This window comes from Mastigoproctus giganteus, chromosome 3 (genome assembly GCF_048544385.1).
Source record: "Mastigoproctus giganteus isolate SK-2022 chromosome 3, ASM4854438v1, whole genome shotgun sequence".
In the NCBI taxonomy this organism is placed as follows: domain Eukaryota; kingdom Metazoa; phylum Arthropoda; class Arachnida; order Uropygi; family Thelyphonidae; genus Mastigoproctus; species Mastigoproctus giganteus.
This window is the reverse complement of record NC_143577.1, coordinates 105,516,152-105,538,548: the sequence shown is the minus strand read 5'-3', so window position 1 is coordinate 105,538,548 and position 22,397 is coordinate 105,516,152. Positions and strand designations below refer to the sequence as shown.

The 22,397-nt window shown below is 37.8% G+C and overlaps 1 protein-coding gene across 1 annotated transcript in view; it reads right to left on the bottom strand.

The window, feature by feature from the left end:
- Cdc50 (cell cycle control protein 50A) overlaps positions 1-22,397 on the bottom strand; it is a 42,818-nt gene that overhangs the window by 18,290 nt on the left and 2,131 nt on the right. The window lies entirely within an intron of this gene.

The window sequence follows — 22,397 nt, the reverse complement described above, 5'->3', positions numbered from 1 at the left end:
ATAGCACACTCCTACTCTCAATTTTGATCTCCCAATGCTTATATCACACCAAACTGACTCAACACTGCACTGTCCAGCGATGTCGACTGGCTTCACTTCCTTGGTTTTTATGTGTTTCTTAACTAATAGCATAACCCCTCCCCCCTTCCTATCCTGTCTATCCTTTCTGTAGACGTTGTACTCCCCAAATTGCAGTTCTGCATCCCTTATATCTGTGTGACACCACGTCTCTGAAATCCCAACAATATCTGCCTTTGATGTTTTAAGCAATACCTCAAATTCATCAAATTTATTTACTAAACTCCTAGCATTGGTGTACACGCAAGTATACCTGCACCTGTTTCTATTCTTAGCTACCCTAACACAACCCATGTGATTACTTGTACCGCAATGGCTCCCAGCAGTCTCTGAACTTCTTAAATATCTGCTACCAATTCTTTAAATGCTGATCTTTAGGTAATTCTGCATTGGGGAAAAGATAACTTAGTTGATTTCAATCCTTCTAAAACTCAGTTCTGTCTTATGTCTTGCAAAAAGGAATCTTCTGCTCCTATGCTTACCTTTGATGACACTCAAATATCTAGACAAGATCACATATCTCTATTAGGAATTATCCTAACTTCTAATCTCTCTTTCTTAAAATAAACACATCACAAATATTGCTACTCCATATCTAAAAAACTGGGTTTTTCTCTTTTGCTCTCACATTACTTTTCTTCCAAACAGCTGCTCACTCTGTACAAATCACAAATCCACCCTAACATGAAATATTTTTCCCAAATTTTGGGTTGGGCAGTACCTTCAAAACCTTTCTCAGGCTTTTAGACTTCATTCAAAAAAAAGTTAGGTTAATTAATGACTCATCTCTAACAAAGTCTCTCCATTCTCTCTATCTTTCTCTTATAGAGCCTGTTTCTGCTGCATGCCCTTCCTATAGATACTTCTATGGGCGCTGTTCTTCTGAATTGGCTTCTATAATTCCCACTCTCTCTTCCAAAGCTGCCTGAACATGTGCTGCAACCCTTTATCATTCTTTTTTAATGTCCAACTTTCAAATTCACAGAACCAACTTTTCCACTTCCTCACTTATTCCCTCAACTTCTGTTTTTTGGAAAAACCTCCCTTCATACATATTTCCTGAAAATTACAATCTACAGAAATTTAAGTTTAATGTCAACAAGTATCTCTTTCCATCTTCTCAAACTTGAACCTATGCATGGTACTAAGTACTATCGGTTCTAACACCTCTTGTGGTTGGGGTTCTCATGAAGCAAAAAAAAAAAAAAATTATGAACATTTAATTTTTATTTATTCTGAAATTAACAGCTACTTTTTACTTCAATTATAATTTAATGACCTTATATTTTAATGCTCACTGACACAAAAATGAAGCCATCAAATGATCACTGAATTTATCACCATGTTATTATAATAAATGTTAATCCAAGAACACGATTTTTGTAGTGTTGATAAAATTGACTATTAGTATTTTTGTAGTGTTGATAAAATTGACTATTAGTATGCCTTTCATATAGATACTTCAGTGGGCACTGTTCTTCTGAACTGGTGGAGGCATACGATGCAAGAAAGCAAACTTATGCAGCATCAGCCAAAAAAAAAAAACCCCTCACATTTCATCCCTCCATTTGTTGCAAATGCCTGTCCAGCTCAGCCTTAAATTTATTTAGGCTATCGACTTCCACAACAAAAGATGAAAGTCTGTTTCATTAATCAACTACCTGCTGGCTAAAGACAAATTTCTGCACATCTATTTTACAATTGTCTTTCCTCAATTGGAATCTGTGTCCCCTCAGGTACTTAATCTGAGCAAGAGGAAGAATCCCATCAGCAATCAGCTTGCTCAACCCATTCAAGGCCTTATACACCTCAATCAGATCACCTCGCAGGCACCTAGTCTCCAGATGATGCAACTTGTAGAACTTAAGCCTTTCTTTGTAAGAGCACCTCATTGTTCCTCTCACCAATCTTGTTGCCCTTCTCTGTACTCATTCTAGCAACTCTACATCCTTCCTAAAATGAGGCCTCCAGACCTGTACACAGTACTCTAGGAGTGGCCTGACCAGTGCCTTGTATAACGGGATAATCACCTCGCTGTACTTGCTAGCAAAATTCCTATATGTCATTGACAAGACTCCATGCCCTGCCCTGGCATCCTGTCTGCACTGTTCAGCAAAATTCATATTTGACTGCACAATTACCCCCAGGTCTTTTTCACTTCCCTGAGTGTAGTACCACACAGTTGGTACATTTCTCTTCAGTTATTGCTACCCATATGCATTACTTTGAATTTGTCAATGTTAAACTTTGGTTGCCACTTTTCAGCCCATTTGCTCAACTTATCTAGATCCAATTGGAGTAGCATACTGTCGTTAACAATCCTGCCAACTTTTGTACCATCTGCAAACTTGGACATTAAACCGGATATATCTTCATCAATATCATTGATAAATATACAAAACAACAATGGGCCCAACACTGAACCCTGGGGAATTCCACTAATAACATTTGTCCACGAAGAGCAGCATCTATTGATTACTACTCTCTGGCGTCTCTCACTCAACCATCCCTTTATCCATTGTAGCAATTTACCCTTAATGCCATACCTCTCCAATTTGTACAGCAGTCTTCCATATGCAACAGTATGAAAGGCTGTCTTGAAATCCAAGTATATAATATCAAAATTTTTGGCATTCAGTTCCTTTGTGACCACATCATAGTATCCAATCAAATTGGTCAGACAAGACCTCCCTTTAACAAACCCGTGTTGTGTCTTAACTGTTACCGCAGTCTTGTCTAGATGATCCTGCAATACTTCTTTAACCAGTGATTCCATTATTTTCCCTGGAACACAAGTAAAACTAACAGGTCTATAGTTACCTGTGCAACCTTTTGAATCCCCTTTGTGAATTGGTGATACATTTGCACACCTCCAGTCCATGGGGACCTCCCCTGAGTCCAAGGAAGCTCTCAAAATTATGGCTAAGGGTTTGCTTACTTTCTTTGCTACTCCTTTAATATAACTGGATAGATCCCGTCCACCCCAGGTGCCTTTTTTATGTTTAACTGCAACGATTTCTCTTGCACTGTGCTCTCAGTTATTACAAAACCACTTAGCTCCCTGTTAGAGTTTCATAAACTTCTGGCACTCCCTTCATTGAATACCTCCTCATGTGTGAATATAGATGCAAAATACTCATTCAGTTTATCAGCTACCTGAGCATGATCATCAATCATCAACCCATTTATGTTAAGTGGTCCAATCTGATTCATCAGTTTCCTTCTAGAGTTTATATAAGTAAAGAACTCTTTGCTGTTTTTCTTTGCATCCTTTCCAAGGATTTCTCGTAATCTACCTTCGCCTGCCTAACCTCCTTTGTGACTTGATTCCAGACTAGTTTATATGTGCCATAGGTTTCTGTGTCACCTGATACTTTATATGCATCCCATACATTTTTATTTTCTACCATGAGCCTCATTAGTTCATCTGACATCCATATAGGCCTAAACCTCGAACAGTATTTCTTAGTTGGAATGAGTAGCCTCTAGTAGCCTCCAAGAATAAGTCGCTGAAGACTTCCCATTTAGAATTCAACATTGGTAACATCATCAGTTGATCCCACTGTATAGAATTTAAAAACAGTCTGAGACCCCTCTAGTCATCTTTATGAAAGCAAAAGCCCTTGCCTTTAGCCTTGATGGCAGTTACATTCTTAATTAATTCCCACATCAGTACATTGTGATCACTGTCTCCCAGTGGTTCCTTTATCTGCAAATTCTTAATGCATGAATAATCACTGCTGATAATCAGATCAAAAGTTTTACTCCCTCTGGTTGCCTCTCGAACATGTTGATGTAGAAAACAGTCATCCAATAAATCAACAAAAGTCTTGCTAGTGTGTGAGTGATCAATCCACAAGTTCCAGTCAATATCTGGAAAATTAAAATACCCCATTATAAGACATTCTTATTTACTGGCCTACTCCATTTCTCTGGACAATTGCCCATTATACTCATCAGATTCATTGCCTATAACACACACCTACTCTCATTTTTCCTTTCCCAGTGCTTATGTCACACCAAACAGACTCAACACTGCATTGTCCACCAACATAAATTGTATGCACTTCCTTATTATTATTAATATCATTTATTTCCACATCAGTGGGCACTCCTGGAACAGCCTGGTTCGGCTAGAAGGGTGTACATTATGCAAAATTGTACATTATTTCAAGAGATCAAAACAGATTGCACATACATAAGGTAAAAATCAATACATAAAATAATAAACAATAAAATATATAAACAACAAACAATAAAATATATAAATAACAAACAATAAAATATATAAATAACAAAAAATAAAAAACACAGTGGTAAATCCAGAAAAGCCTTTGCAGGGAATTCTTTTCACATAGCACTTATTGTTCGTGTTTATAGAGATCTTTCACTGTGTCCTGTCTATAGCACTTTGAGCTGCAGAAAGATAAGACATCAATTCCCAGGGAGTTATACAGTCCGAACATATTTGCAGACAAGGTGTCGAACTGCACCGCGTTCTTTGTGAGGTCCAAGGGTTTGCAGAAACATCCCAGATATCAGGCGAATCCATTTGGCTGCATAGAAGTTGTGCCAAGGTGTGTAGATTTCTCTCTTTGACTATGGTTTCCCAGGGTTTCATGCCCATCTAAAGAACACTTATAGAGATGGTGAAAGGATAGCCCATCTCCCTGTTTACCCATCTCAGGAGCCAATATTCAATCCCCAGAAATCTCTTCAGTTGAGTAGAGGAAGCTCCTGACCAGAGTACAGAAGCGTAGAGCAGTACAGGAATTAAATTTCTTCGGACATATTCCAGGAGGAACTCTCGAGGTCTAAGGCTGACCAACTCTTGCTGGATTGCCCAATACGCCGCAAGCGTTTTTATCCTGGCCATCTTGAGGTGGTCTTTGAAAGTAAGCCCTTCATCTCACTTCAATCCCAAATCCGTGTGAGAGTGAACCTTTTTAATGGAGGTCCCATTTATTGTGAGCATAATTTGTACTGAGTCTGCTGGTTTGGTCGCAGCACTTGAGGTTGCAGGTGCCTGTGTAATTTCAAACGCTATTGGTAGGTGGTCCGACACGAATTTGAAGTTATAGCAAATGATTGTATTTGTTCCAAATTGTGGTAGACACTGTCCAGGACTTTATTTCCTCTGGTCGGTGGTGTATTCAGTAGGATGAGCCCCCGGGTCCACACGGTATCTTCTGTGTCTTGCCTTTCATCCTTGTACCTTGGCAGAGGCAGGTTGAAATCTCCTAAAATGGTTGTTTGGATATTGGGGCATAGATGAGCAGACATCCATGAGAGAAAATCCTCTCTGATTGATAAGGTGTGTCCTGGTGGGAGATACACAAGGCAGATTTGGATCCTTTTTTCATTTTTGTTGAAAATTGCAGTGATTGCTTCATAGTTTGATGTTTTACTGCTGTAGACATGTATCTGCCTGAAAGAGGTCTTGTAGAAGATGGAACACCACCTCCTCTCTTGTCCTTTCTGGAGTTTGCCATGTATTGATAATGAGTGGATGAGAAGGGCAATCTAAGTTGTTTTCTCTCATCAACCCATGTTTCCGAGATGCAAATGAAATCAGTGTCCTGGAGGAGCAGGGTTTGCAAGGTATGTAGCTTGTTAGCAAGGCTCCTAACATTTTGTAGAAAAAAATGTTACTGTCGTTTGGGTTACATCCATTTACATCTTGTCAATCGATTTGCTATTGATATCTTTTTTTGTTTCAATGAAGGGCTTAATTAAGGCACCTGTCGGCCATACTGCTGGGTTGAGCACCTTGTGCAGATGTGCCTGAGGGCAAGACAGAACAAACGAGGAATATGATGGGTATTTTGTTTTAATGGCTCTAACATCTACCGTTATGCCAAGCTCAATGTCCAGGAAGCTTTTTCTAGCAGTGGCCTGGGTAGTAGGCTCCAACCTAGTGATGAACAGCTTGGCCCATGAAGTCACTGCTGTGATGTTGTAAGTTTTGCAAACTTGCCTGAACCAGAGAGTTTCCATGGACGTTTCCGTCCGTTGAGTACGCTTAGAGGTTGAATTAAGGGCATCCATTCTGTCTGGATCTGGCATGGTGCATCTGGTAGACTTGTCCACATTTGTGCTAGCAACTGCTGTTTGAATGACTTGTGCATAAGATCTGGTGGGTCCCTTGGCGTCAATCCGGGGCTATGTACTGTCCTTAGATTGTGTGTTTCTTAACTAACAGCATAACCCCCCATCCCTTCCTGTCCTGTCTATCCTTTCTGTACACATTGTACCCCCCAAATTCCAATTCTGCACTGCTTATGTCTGTGTGACACCACGTCTCTGATATCTCAACAATATCTGCCTTTGATGTCTTGACTAGCACTTCGAGCTCATCAATTTATTAACTATACTCCTAGCATTGGTGTATATGCAAGTATACATGTACCTGTTTCTACTCTTTGTTACCCTAACACAGCCGATGTATTTATTTGTTCCACTATGACTCCTAGCAGTCCTGGAAATTTCCATTGCCTTGCTTTCCAGGCTGCTGCTCATTCTAATAGAAGCAATGCATGAATTACTTTTGCCTATGCCTGTGGCCACTGTTAACCTTTTAGTCTGTGTATCCCCCCCCCCAAGCTAGCAGTTTTCCGACCCACCTAACACTGCCTCGATAGCACCAGCAAATATTCTTGCATCCTTTCTATTTAAGTGTACCCCAATTAGCGATTTTCTTTCTTTATAAATTTGCCCCTATGTAGTTTTTTTTAAAGCATTTTGTGTAGGGCATAATAGCCTTAGCCAAAAATTGGGATCCATGCACTTGAGAGCAAACTTAGTTTGCTCCTAAGTGCATTGATCCCAATTTTTGGATATACACAAAGCTTTGTGTATACTGGGTGCTATACACCAGAGGTGGGCAACCTTTTGAAATAGCAGGCCAAATAAAATGTTTGTGAGGTACACATGGGCCAAATTTTTTTTATCTTTCCATGATTTTTAGGATTATTAAAATGGTGTACAATGAAAAATTTTCATAAACTGTTTTATGTTATTGTATGATATCTTTTGTATGTTACTGGTATGATATCTCGAGTCAGGGGCGGATTTAGGGGGTGGACAGATGTGGCTTATTACCCTAACCATGCATATCAGTGAATGTGTAAAATGTTCCTAGGTCTATCTAAAAAAAAATCTTAAAAACCTGGTTGCCATGCCTCGCCTTACGATGGTAACTGGATACGACAGTGTCTGGAGTTCTAACTTTTTAGAATTTTTTAATAGTATGATGTCACAATCATTCTTCCTGAAGTTACTACTGCAGTAATTATGATTGCAACAATACAAATATTTGTCACCAATTTCTTGTTTTTCGTCTCGCATTTTCGTTACATTCCATTGTAAGGTTCCCCTAACAGCTGCGTATGTCGCTTCAACTACAAGATTGGTACATCAGTGGGTGCTGTTTTACAGAGATATTTAGATACGTTGCACTCGAAAGTATACATCTCTTACTTTAGTTATCATAAATCCATTGTATCTTGTCTTCCAGAAATTATGAAAATTTGTGAATGATCAATAAAATACCTAAAAGAAACGCGAAGGATGTTTCACATAAACCATTTACCGCGAATGCTCAGCACACATGCAACTTCTTTATTTGTCTTTTTTCTAACAACTAGGGAAATATAATGGATACATTTTTTCCCATGATAAAATTTTAATATTGTGAATAAAAAATAACATGAAATATTTCCCATATCACAAAAACTATCACAAAACATTTCACAATATAAAAATAAATATTACACAAAAAATCATAGATTACATGAAAAAAAATTATTTCACAAATATTCAAGAAAAATTTATTCTAAAAATTGCCATATAGAATTTACTTCTTTATTAATATTTGCTGTCAATATTCCTGCTTTGCTCAATAGCTGAGTGGTGATTTGATGTAACGAACCAGATCAAATTGAAACAATGGTTTTCCATTTAAATGTATAGTCTTCATAATCTGCAACGTGTTTAATTATCACAATCATTACGCCGAAAGCTGAACTCAGCTTCAGTACTACTAATCGCAATGGTTTTAAAGATATTTTCTGGCTTTCTTAATTGAAAAGGTAATTTCATTTGATTTTAAAGATAAACTGTCTTCGACAAAATCAGTAAAATCATTAATTTTTATTTCATATTTTATCAGAAAACTTAAATTTCTTATTCGGTTTTCGCCGCCTTGCCACCGAGATGAAAGTTCTTTCACATTCCACGATTTTGGGTAGCATATGTTTAAAATTTCTTTCAGTGGTATCGATATTTTCTTTATTTAATTTAAAATCACTTTGTTGCATTAATAACTTGTCACGATGTAATGTTTTACTTTCCATTTTGATTCCTTCAACTTCTTTCCACTTCAACATGCTCTCAATTTTAGCTTCATAATTTTTCAAATTAGCAATAGCATAATTAATAATTCGAATAATTAATTTATATGCTTTTACCATTGTGATTCTGTACAGCTTCTGAAAGGTAAAGAACTCCTGCAGGATGTAGATCATTAGTTCTAAATGATTAAGAAATTCCAAATTTAAAAGTCGATTATCCGGAATATTTAACTTCTGATTCAAAATGTTTGTACAAAGCGGGATAATTCCTCCAACCCACAATTGCCGTCCGCAAGCTACAAGCTGCTCATCGTCGCCCAAACACATGACCGATCTCTATAGTTTCCACATCAAGTTCTTTAGCAATCATCCTTAATTCGCACTAGTTTTTTTTTTTTTTTTTTAATTATTACCTGTATGCCATTATATTTCAGAACATTTTCGACATAGTGAAAGGCTCGACAAAGTTTCAAAATCTGCCAACATTTCATCTTCATAAAGTTTATATAATATCTTAGTTGCTTCAATCCCCCCCACGTTACTACTCTCACTAGTTCTTTGAATCCAGTGCAAAAAGTCGGAAATACACGGATATTCAGATACAAAAATTTACCGGAAGGCATGGATCACTCACTTCTCTGAAAAACATATGCCCGTTTGTTGGAGTAAAGGGAAACCACAACACAGGTTGACCAGAGGCTATAATCCGTGTCGAGAACCTTCTTAATCCTCTGACTGGCTATGGAAAGCATATTGACTAGCGTGACTTCTCGGTATGTGACTGCATAGGTTTTATGGACCGCTAATGCTGTGAAACGGTAATCCCTTTCACCCTTAATTTGCACTTTCAATTACCAAAAGGCCAGAGGTGAGAACAATGCATACAAACACAGAGTAGTAAGATACAGAGTGTCAAGTCCAATATACGATAATGTTAATTCCGGTTACATGTTAAAATGCATAGAAAGTGGCATCACCAATTTCGGACCTAAGAAACAGGCTGAAACATTGCAAACAGTGAATGGAGAATTTTCTACAGCTTTGTAATTGCGATTGACAATATATCAATTCACCGATTATTAGTATGAAATATCTTATTACTCTGTGCATACAAAGTTGTCTCTCCTAATCCTTTCATTATATGGAAATTTTCTTCGTTCAACGGAAACTATTTTAAATGTAATTACCAAGGTGATTCAAAAAAATTCGCTATAAAGACGTTCGTTAAACAGAGGTCCGACTGTAATTAAATACAGTCGGACCTCTGTTTAACTGCATAGCTGATCGATTGTGCCATTAAAATGCTGGGAATGGGACCCCGCTTGCCCCACCGTAGTTTCGGCTCTGAATACTCAATAATTGCTTTCAGAATTTCATTTGTAAAATAAATGATCGTCTCAACAATAGGCTTGAAAATTAAAAAAATAAATAAATAAATAACAATGGGCACTCGTGAGCTCACTACAGCTCACCAATGACTTCGACCATTCCTTGGCCATGCTTGGGGGCACCCCACACACAAGAGTTATTAGAACCTATAGTACTTAGTACCGTGCTTGGGTTGGAGGTTGAGAAGACAAAAGAAGATATTTGTTGACATTGGACTTGAACTTCTGTAGATTGTAATTTTCAGGAAATACGTATGAAGGAAGGTTGTTCCAGAAAACGGCAGTTGAATGAATAAATGAGGAAGATGAAAAGTTGGTTCTGTGGGTTTGAAGTTGGACAGTAAATGGATGTTGACTGGTGGCAGCACGTGTTCGGACTGTTTTGAAAGAGAGAGCGGGAATTATAGAATCCAATTCAGACGAACAGTGCCCATGGAAGTATCTGTAGTAGAGGCATGCAGCAGAAAGAGTACGTCTATGAGAAAGCGAGTGGAGAGACTCTGTTAGAGATGAATCATTAATTAACCTAACTGCCCTCTTCTGAATGGAATCAAGAAGCCTGAGAGAGGTTTTGGGGCACCACCCCAGATGTGGGAACAATATTCCATGGCAGGGCGGATTTTCGATTTATACAGAGTGAGCAGCTGTTTGGAAGAAAAGTAACGACGAGAGCGAAAGAGAAAACCAAGTTTTTTAGATGCAGAGGAAGCAATATTTGTAATGTGCTTGTGCCAAGAGAGATTAGAAGTCAGGATAATCCCCAAAAGAGATATATCATTTTGCCTAGAAATCGGAGTGTCATTAAAGGTAAGCATAGGAGCAGAAGAATCCTTTTTGCGAGATATAAGAGGACTGAGTTTTAGAAGGGTTGAAATCAACTAAGTTGTCTTTGCCCCATTGGAGAATTACCTGAAGACCAGCATTTAAGGAATTGGTAGCAGATTTTCGAGAAGTTGAAGCTGATTGAGCAGGACAAGGTTTCTCAAAGTGGAAAGTTGAATGCAATGTGCTATCATCGGCAAAACTATGGATAGGATTTCCAGTCAATGGAAGAAGGTCATTAATATACAAGAGGAAAAGAGTGGGGGAAAGAACTGAACCTTGGGGGACACCGGCATTAGTGGAGAAGTTAGAAGACAGATAGCCATCTACCATCACCCTCAGTGAGCGATCAGAGAGAAAACTGGATAACCAATTACTAAAAAGTTGGCAAACCATAAGATGGAAGCTTGTTTAGAAGACCTTTATGCCAAACACGATCAAAAGCCTTTGAGATGTCAAGAGCAACTACTTGTGTTTCACCGAACCTTTCCATTGAATTAGTCCATAAATGGGTAACATAAGCCAGAATATCACCAGTGGATCGACACTGACGGAATCCATACTGGCGATCGTTGATCAGACAGAAATATTCTAGGTAGTTAAGAGTTGGCGGTTAATTGATTTCTCCATTACTTTAGAAAGAATAGAAGTAATTGTAATGGGACGATAATTGGATGAGAGGGATTTGTCACCCTTTTTAGGAACTGGCTGGATATAAGCAAATTTCCAAGCAGAAGGAAAAAACCTTTGGAATAAGAAAGTGAAAAAAGGCGGCAAAGAATAGGAGTAAGTTCAGGAGCACAGGTTTTGAGAACAAGTGGAGAAATACCATCAGGACTAGGAGCTTTCTTAGCATCAAGATTCATCAAAATCCTTCTGATATCCTTTTGACGGAAGACCACAGGAGGCATTGAATGGAGCGTGTTGGGAATGGTGGGAGGTGTTTTACCAAGATCATTAATACATGAGCTGGAAGAAAAATGGGATGCTAGCAGGTCAGCTTTATCCTTGGCTAAAGAGACAACAGAACCATCTGGTTTGGACAGAGGTGGGAGCAAAGATGGGCAAAAGTTGCGGCCAATAGCTTTGGCAAGAGACCAGAATGCTCGGCTACCATTAGGGCAAGAAGCAAGTTTTCTACTCTTAGCCTGTTAAAACTCTAGTTTGGACTGATTAATAACTGCTTTACAATCGTTGCGAGCTTTGGTGTAGGCAGAAAATGAAACTGAAGAATTGCTAGCAGGGAAAAGGAGGTGATTGTCCCTCTGTATAAGGCAATGGTCAGGCCACGCCTTGAGTACTGCGTACAGGTCTGGAGGCCTCATTTTAGGAAGGATGTAGATTTGCTTGAGCGTGTACAGAGAAGAGCAACACGATTGGTGAGGGGAATGAAGGGATTCTCTTACCAAGAGAGGCTTAAGTTCTGCAAATTGCAGTGGTTGGAGACTAGGCACCTGCGCGGTGATCTGATTGAGGTCTATAAGGCCTTGAATGGGTTGAGCACGCTGAATTCTGATGGGATCATTCCACTTGTTCAGATTACCAACCTACGGGGACATAAGTTCAAATTAAGAAAGGACAGATGTAGAATAGATGTGCGGAAATTTGCCTTTAGCCAGCAGGTGGTTAATTGCTGGAACAAACTTCCATCTGTCGTTGTAGAAGTTGATAGGTTAAATAAATTTAAGGAGGAACTGGACAGGCATTTGGAGGGAATGGTGCGATTTTTTTTTTTTGGCTGATGCTGCATAAGCTCCTACACTTGCTTTCTTGCATCATGTGCCACTACTACTACTACATGCTGTTGAGGAGTCAGTTCATAGTTGTTCTGATTATTAATGAGACATTTGGGTATCTGACAGCAGTTTGTTTTCCTTATTTATTTGTTTTATTTATTTTTAACATTACACAGATTCAGTTACATCAGAACAAATAATTCAGGAATTTATACACTCTACAAATTACCTAAATATATATATGTGAACAATACTGAAAGCAAATAGGGTTAACAACCACAAGACACTTTTATTCATGTTATCCAACCTTATGTTACAAGTACACAAATTATCGGAGTAAAAGCACATAAGGCAATTTATTCTGAATTTGCTTATTACATTATTAAAATAAATAAATTTCCATTTATACTCTGGCTGGCCAAGGTCAGATTCCATTTAGAAGAGTTTATAACTTCATTGTAGCTGGTTTTATTGCAGCTGATTTACTAGCACAATGGCTAAAAATGGGCCATGCACTTTTTTGTGGCAGTGCATGGGTTCAATCTCGCAATGTATAAATTGTCTGTCATTCATGTACCCCAGAACCATAGCCATAATTTTTTTTTTTAAAGGATGTTTCTGCAAAAATTTCTGTGATACTGAATCTATTGTCTTCTTTATAAATAAATAAAGAATGCTTGTGATATACTATCAAAAATTTTCTATACATATATTTATTCAAAATAAGATGGTTGAAGAACATAACTATGTATGTAGGAATAACTAATTTGATTAAAATATATACTACTGCATTGGTTTTTCATAATTTAAATAATTAATTAATCACTGTACACTATAAAATGTACAATGATTATATATGTTTCAGAAAACTATAGTTTCATCAACCCTAGGGAATTAATAAATATATAAAATTATATACTAAAATGATCACACTTGGAAGAAATAATGTATACAGTTCTTCCATTAACATTCACAAAGACACAATGAATCCAACCAAGAAGAAAGAGCATAAAGAGAGAGGCCTGTGAAAAAGAGAGGGCAGGTGGTCAAGTGCACAGTCATAATTGAACATGTGGCTTCTCTTTACTACTAGCCATGTTCTGAATGCTGTAGAAAGTGGGGAGGCTGATCATGTGATATGCCACTGGATACACTGTCATTGCCACTAGCAGAAATGTCAGCTTGGCTGTCACCAAAGTCTGGAGGTTAGCTTGAGGTTGTGGTTATTCTATGAGTTGCTGCAATGGCTGTTGTTTTGTTGCCTCTCATTAGTTGTTGTTAATATTCTGCTGAAGAATTATCCAGGATGTGGGGATAGTAACTCTACCACTGTTCCTGTTAGTTTTTTTTGTAATCTTTCTGTATATAGTATGTCTCAAGGAAGTCCTTTCTTTTTTGGTGGTGAGTGATGTCTAAGATAAGACCTTAGGGTCAGAGATTCAAAAGGTGTGGTGCTCAGAACTGGACTGGTACACTATGTCACTTTTGGTTAGGTTACCTTACCTCATGTGGTATATGTAGATGTTTGTCTATCCTTGTTTGTAGTTTCTAAGCATTTATCCTACATAATATTTGCCACAGCTAGTCAAGTTCATCAACTTCATCTCTCATAAAAGTTAGTGCAATGCATCAGTTCTTTATGTAGTAAATCACCTTCACAAGTTGCGTATCATTTTACTACTGTGAATAAATAACACTTCCCTATTCATCATCATCATCAGCCATTTTCAATCCACTGCAGGATGAAGGCCTCTCCAGCAACTTTCCAGTTCCTTCTGTTTTGAGCACTGGCCATCCATTTACTACCCAAAAACTCTCATAATTTAAGAAATTTATTTCTAAACCCAGAGTCATCTTGATGATAATATCAGAGGCTAATTCTTGGGCTAGCTGTAGTCCTTGGATGAAAATTGTGAGATAAGAGTTTGTACTCAGAAAGTGCAGTGCCTATTATTAGATGTTGCACTGGTAAACTGGCAGCTGTAAAATGACGTTGCCAACTTTTCTGGGCTCAGCTATCCTTTATACACTGGATGAAAATTTATTTCTTAATTAAAATGAAAGCATCCAAGAAGCTGGTTACTGGCTTTTGAGAGACTCCCGAATGGGTGGGCTTTGATGACCCCCCCCAACACCTTCTGTTGCTGATCATGGAGATTCTTGTTAAATCCAAAGTGGACTACAATGAGTGATAGTTCTTTTACAGCCAACATTATTGTTTTTCAGCATATCAAGCTATAGTTCTATTTCTCTTTTTAAATTGTACACGAATGTGGCCATAACTATTGTGTACAAATACTTAGGATTACTGTTTGTCATGGGTTGTGTTGTGTTGTGTTCAGTTGTTACTTCCTTCTCTTTCTTGGTGATTCTCTTTTACTTCTCTCCTCTCTCTCCTTAAGGGTAACTCGAGGAATTTTTTTTTTTTTGGCTGGTGCAGCATAAGCCTTGCTTCCTTGCACCATATAGCTAATAATAATAATAATAACTCGTGAATTTCATCTATCCATCTCTGACTTTGTCTTCCAGATTTTCTTCTAGCTCCTCTTGGGTACCATTCTGTTATTTTCTTAGTCCATCTGTCATCATGTCTTCGAGCTATGTGTCCTGCCCAAGACCATTTTAGTTCTTTAGTTTTGATAAGAATGTCCTTTACTTGAGTTTGCTGCCTAATCCATGTGTTTCTCTTCTTATCTAACAGTCTGATTCCCAATATAATTCGTTCCATTCTTCGCTGTGTAGTTCTTAGCTTCTCTTCCATTCTTTTGGTGAGTGCCCAAGTTTCACTTCCATAAGTCATGGTGGGGAGTATACATTGATTCATTATTTTACGTTTCAGACAAACTGGGATATTGCTCTTCAGTATGTGACTATATTTCCTGAATGCTATCCATCCAAAATTTATTCTTCTCTTGACTTCCAGCCATGTATCATTATTACAGCTAATAACTTGTCCCAGATAAGTATATGACTCCACCTTTTCAATTACTGCTCCTTCAATCATTATTTCCCTTTCCGTGGCATACTTGTTCATCATTACTTTTGTTTTAGCCATATTCATCTTTAGTCCAAAATCCTTACTAACTGTGCATAACTGATTAAGATTTTCCTCTAATTCTTTGGGATCGTGGCTTATGACCACAATGTCATCTGCAAATCGTAAATGGTTTAGGTACTCTCTGTTCACATTGACTCCTTTCTGCGACCAGTCTAATCTTCTGAAAGCTTCCTCAAGGGCAGCAGTAAACAGCTTCGGAGATATTGTGTCTCCTTGTCGAACTCCTTTCTCGATTTTAAATTTGCTACTGTTGCTACACTTCCCTATTAAAGAAGACTAATTGTTACTTATTCTCAGTGGATACCACCACCCAGACAGTGGATAGGTATAATGATTGACAATGAAGTTATACCACCACCAGGTAGCCACCCAACTACCGATGAAGGGCCAAATAGCCCTGAAACGGCTGTCTGTGTGGCAGTGGTGGTATCCACTGTAAGTAACAGTCTTCTCTAATGGGGAACAGGAGTGTATTTGGGGGGGGAGCAGAGGGGACATATGCCCTCCCCTAAATTCGAAATTAAAGAAAAAGAATGCAGGAGGCATTTTGCTTCTCAAATTTCTCAAGGGGTTTCAAGTGTATGAAGAGCTAGCTGAAAGACAAAATCTCCAGAAAAACCAATGATTTTGTTCAGTGGCGTAACTATGCCAATGCAGCTGCATTTGGGCCCGAACTTGAAAGAGGACCATGAAATTTGGAAGAAAGAGGTGCCTCCGTAGCCAGGTGGGAAGGAGCAGCAGTGCATAGCACACGCTTCTTGATTAGACCTGGGTTTGAGCCCGTCACCGCCAAATACGGAGGATGCGGAAAGGTCAGGGAATGACCACTGCATATTCCCGGAGCAATATGGCCTTAGTTGCTAATGCTCCAAAAAACCAAATAACAAACAAACAATTGGAAGAAAGATTCATTTCTCGAGACAATTAACGAATTTCATTAATAAATGAGCTTTTTTTTTTTTTTTAAACTGAATGTAACACATTTTTAACAGCACAGTGACTGACCATCCAAGTATTGTTTTGACTGTGACATGCTTATAGAAATAGCAGCAAATAAAAGATAATAGTGAAATATTCAGCAAAACCAGTGCCAAATATAGATATACATCACATCTGATTTTATTCTAGTGTTTGAATTTATTTTATGTATTTTGTGCGTGTGGGTACATTGATTGTTGTTGGAGGGCAATATTTTAATTTTACAATACATAAATTTGTCACATAACAGTCTAGTTATGGCCAGTGTTGTCGTTTTAGTGCCTTAGATTTGGGGATGAAAGTTTCCAACACTTCTGATGGTTTTATTCATCGTAGTTTCTGGGTATTAGTTGTGGATAAGCATCAGTTTTATATTATAAATTTTGTACTGTAAGTTACAAAATTTACATGCTAAGCAGATTCTGAGGGCTCTCAGGGTCATACTTTTTATACTGCCCATTTTTACTAACATAGGATGGTTAGAATGAAAGGTTTAAAACTTATAGCGTATTAGTGGGTTTTCTAGAGACAGAAATGATAACTTTAAATGTAAAACACACACATATATATATAAATATATATATATATAAAAAAAGATTTTTTGCCTTTTTCCATTATACATTTAATATGTGCATCAGGCCTTCTTGTGTTCATGGAATGTTTTGAACTTCAAATTCTAAACTCTCAATTTTAAATCTCATGGCTGTATATAATGAATATATCATCTATGAATCTGAGCCGTAATTTTGGAGGTTAATTAAATATTTAAATTATGAAAAACCAATACAATGTATATTTTAATCAAATACATATATTTCTTCTGTGTGATTGGCACACACAAGACAGTGAGAACACTCAATGTGATCATTAGTTTGACTAATGATCATATTAATGAGAAACCCACCATACAAATCTGCATATTTAATATATTTTCAAAAAATGAAATCTGTTCCTGTTAACTGTACCAATATGGAACTCTTCCAACTGGGATTGCAAGGACTATCTTGTGGTCATATAAGCATTATTAACAGTTATAACATTTTCATTAATTCCGAAATAAATATACCATACACATAAGGGCTGAGATCACATAAAATATGGACATAAAAACCGTGTGGTTGTGAGTGAGTGATTGCCCACCATAGATCCAGATTAATATACAGTATGAAATTATAGTAAATTTCTAATTTATCAATATAGGAAATACTAATACTGATAATCCCAGTGTGGTTATCAAATATTATATTCTTAAAAAATTGGGTCTATAGATACACAAGTAACAAAATGTATAACCTTAAATAATAAATATAAAGTTAAAAATTATCTGAAGGCAAAATAAATAAAAGTATCAAAAGTTATTACATAAAACTTTTACACATGTTGTAAATACTTTTTCTACTAAAGGAACTCAAAAATGCATTAAATATGAGATGACTAGGTTACTTTTAACAACATTTTTAACAGATCAGTTATTTCTGATTGTAAATTTAGTGTCATCGCTATCTATGTGCAGCAAGTGAAAGGAAAAAAAAAAAAAAAAACATTAACAAGAGTATAAACAAGACTAGCAAAATAAGAATTAAATCAGGAACCTTTCAAATATAATATAAATAAACAAATATCCTGCCAATTGATTTTCAGTTCAGTCATCCTAAATCTAAATTTAAATTCTTGGAAGAGTATTGTAATAATGAGTATTACCACCTTAGGTGATCCTCCATCAATGATCCATACAAAAATTGAAATACTCTATCCAAAGTGAAACCTAATTTATTCAAAAGAATTGATTTTCTAACTGGAAATAATTTTTATTAAATAAATTAGGTGCCTGATACCCAACTTTATTTTTTTTTTAATTCTGTTTGGAGTACACCAATTAATTAATACTGACGTTTCAATAATAATGGATTGCAATACTTATTCAATGTAATTTTTTTATACTTGTTATTTTTAACAAAATAAACTTTTATCACCTACAGTAAAAAAAGAATGTTATTAACATATATTATAATCATGAAGCTATCAGTCATTAACTCTGCTTATTTATTAGTATAACACACACACACCAACTAACCATAGATCAATTCAACACTGATATTGTTTTTGTAGTTTCACAACACAAGGGCACCTATGGACAACATATGCCATTCTTATGTTATTTAATAAGTGAAGCAGCCAAGCATTTAAGTTGTTTCTTTAGATAACTGAAGAGATTCATAATTGTTTTATCTCCAAGTAGTCAAGACATAGTACAGAGATTCAGGGGCATTCCTAGGGTATGTCGCTGTGGGTCCCAATTGCAATTTTGCACCCGCTTTAAAATTTTATTCATATATGTAAGTTTCAGGTTTTCAGGCATCCCTTGAATGTTGCCACCTGGGTGCAGTGCACCCCTTGCACCCTCAGGACAGCCTGCCCCCACAGAGATTCATTGAAAGGTATATGACAGGTGGTAGATGACTTTCATCAACCGGTGAAATACCACCACTTTGCTTACTGGAGGCTTGAAGTGGCGAAACCCATGTTTAGTCTCTAGAGCAAAGTTTCCGGCATCCCCCTCCCTCCATACTTCTCCTTCAACCCATGCACGGTACTAAGTACTATAAGTTTTGATACCTTTTGTGTTTGGGGTTTTTCATAAAAAAAAAAAACTTCAAGTGGATTTAAGATATGGGCTATCCATTAGGAAATTCCAGGCTGACAGTCTAGGTATAAGGGATGCTCTTGTATTAATAAGTATATGTGATAAAAACTATGTCCAATTTGCAACTTTGCTAAGTACTACCTTCTCCAATTGATTTTGCCAAAAACTGAAGTCCCATGTATGTAAATTGGGTTTTATTCTGTGCAGCTATGCTTTCTCTCTCCATAGATGACCAAATTTGCTTAATTTTCTCTCTAATGACTGGTTTTAATGTAAAATGAATAATTTGAAAGTTCTCTATTTCCTTTTCACTAGGATTTCTTGATCAGCTTCCTTGCTGCCACTAATACCACACATGATTGGGGATCTAGCATATCATTACACATGTAGGACTTGGTTTACACCACTTCACTTTTGCGCCTCTCAGACCACGATTGGAGGGGGTGATGAGTTATGACTCTGTCTTACTTCCTAGACACAGATGGTCCTGACATTGTAATAAAACTATAATACTAAATGATAAACTACGGAACGAAGTTTATGTGGAAGTTTATACTCCTCACTTCTTCGTTCCACATGAACGAAGAAGTGAGGAGTATGTGGGGAAGAGGTGTGAAAAGTTAGAGGTGATGGGAAGAGGAAGAGGGGGAGACCTAAGCTGAGATGGAAGGACAAGGTGGCAAAGGATTTAAAAGAGAGAGAGGCTGGAGGAGAGAGGAAGCCCAGGATAGGGAGAAATGCTGACCCCATATAAACGTGGGAAGAAGGCGAAGAAGAAGACTAAATGATAAACTACGGCCAAAATTTAAATAATTACATTAACCATGGACTAAGAATTGCAAGTGAACTGGCAAACATGCACTGGTGTCTTGAGTACAGGACACCGAAAGGTTAAGTCTGATTGGTCCTGCCCCCCACCCCTACTCTCCAGTCCCTTTAATAAGTGCCTTCTTTTTCCCTCCTAGTTGCTTTCAGTTTTTCTAGTTTATGTGGTCCATCTTCTTTTTATTAATACATATTTTCAAATACAGATACTGTACACATCTAACACCATACCCCCAAAACGTGTGTTATCAAGGGTGTCTGGACAAGAGTTTAAAAAACAATGTAAATCATTGACAATTGAAGCAATGTAGCATTATGGGCAAGTTACTGCTATGGATAAAGGTTAAGTGGAAAAAGAGAGAGGGAGTGGTTATTAATGGGAACTGCTCTTTGTGGATTAATATTATTAGTGGAGTTCCCCAGGGTTCAGTGTTGGGTCCATTGTTGTTTTCAATATTTATCAATGATATTGATGAAGATATATCAGGCTTAATATCTAAGTTTACGGATGATACAAAGGCTGGCAGGGTGATTAACAACAATCATCAGGGTGAGCTACTGCAACATTGGGTTAACGGGTTGAGAAATGGCAGTTGAAGTTAAAACATTGACAAATGTACAAATGTTACAGCAATAACCCCAGAGTAACTTATCAACTGTGGTACTACACTCAAGGTAGCAGAGAATGAAAAAGACCTGGGTTATTGTACAGTCAAACATGAAATTCTATGAACAGTGGAGATATGCTGCCAGGTGGCTTTGTCAGTGATAGTAATAGTGGCATGTGATGCAAGAAAGCAAGCGTATGAGCTTATGAAGCATCAGCCAAAAAAAAAAAAAAAAAAAAAATTCACACAACCATTCCCTCTAAATGTAGTTTCTCCTTAAATTTATTTAACCTATCAACTTCCACAATGACAGATGAAAGTTTTTTCCAGCAATTAACCACCCGCTGGCCAGAGGCAATTTTCCGCACATCTGTTCTACAACTGTCTTTCCTCAATTTGAATTTATGCCCCCTTAGGTTTGTAATCTGAACAAGTGGAAGAATCCCATCAGAATTCAGCGTGATCAACCCATTCAAGGCCTTATACACCTCAATCATCACCTCGCAAGCCTAGTCTCCAGACACTGTAATTTGCAAAACTTAAGCCTTTCTTCGTAAGAGCAGCCCTCTGTTCTCTTCACTAATCTTGCTGCCCTTCTCTGTACTTGTTCCAACAGCTCTACATCCTTCTTAAAATGAGGTCTCCAGACCTGCATGCAGTACTCAAGGCGTGGCAGAGTCAGAGAGACAATCACCTCCTTTTCCCTGCTAGCAAAATTTCTGTATATCATTGACAAAACCTCATGACCTGCTCTGGCAGTCTGTCTGCAGTGCTCAGAAAACTTCATATCTGACTGCACAATTACTCCAGGTCTTTTTCATTTTCTACCACCCCAAGTGTAGTACCACACGGTACGTTCCTCTGGGGTTACTTCTATCCATATGCAGTACTTTGCATTTGCCAATGATAAACTCCAGTTCCCATCTTCCCAAATTTTCTAGATCCTGTTGCAGTAGCACATTGCCATTACTGTCATTAACAACCCTGCCAACCTTTGTATCATCTGCAAACTTCGACACTAAGCCTGATATACCCTCATCAATATCATTGATAAATATACAAAACAACAGTGGACCCAACTTCGAATCCTGTGGGACTCCACTAATAACATTAGTCCAAGAAGAGCAGCACCCATTGATTACCACCCTCTGTCTTCTCCCACTCAACCATCCTTTTATCCATTGTAGCAACTCACCTTTAATACCATTCTGCTCCAATTTGTACAGTAGTGTTCCATGCACAACAGTGTCAAAAGCTATACAGAAACTTGGCTAGAAGGGATAAGGCAGTGATAATCACTTTGTAAAAGGCCATGGTTAGGCTGCATCTTGAGTAGGCGCTTCTGTAGCCAGGTGGGCAGGAGCAGCAGTGCGTAGCACACGCTTCTTGATTAGACCGAGGTTCAAGCCCGTGACCACCAAATACGGAGGATGCGGAAAGGTCAGGGAATGACCACCGCATATCCCCGGAGCAATATGGCCTTAGTTGCTAATGCTCCAAATAACAAACAAACAAGCATCTTCAGTACTATATATAAGTCTGGAGACCTCACTTTAGGATGGATGTAGATCTGCTGGAACAAGTGCAGAGAAGGGAAATCAGACTGGTGAAGGGAACAAAAGGGTGCTCTTACCTAGAAAGCTTCAGTTCTGCAAATTGTAGCATCTCAAGACTAGGCACCTTCAGGGAGATCTGATTAAGGTGTTTAAAGCCTTGAATGGATTGAGTAAGCTGAATGTTCTTCCACTTGCTGAGACTACACCCAGGGGGACATAAATTCAAGTTGAGGAAGGATTATTGCAGGATAGATGTGCAGCCAGTGGGTGGTTGATTGTTGGAACAGGCTTCCATCTGTTTTTGTAGAAGTGGATGGGTTGAATAAATTCAAGGGAGTACTAGATAAATTGTT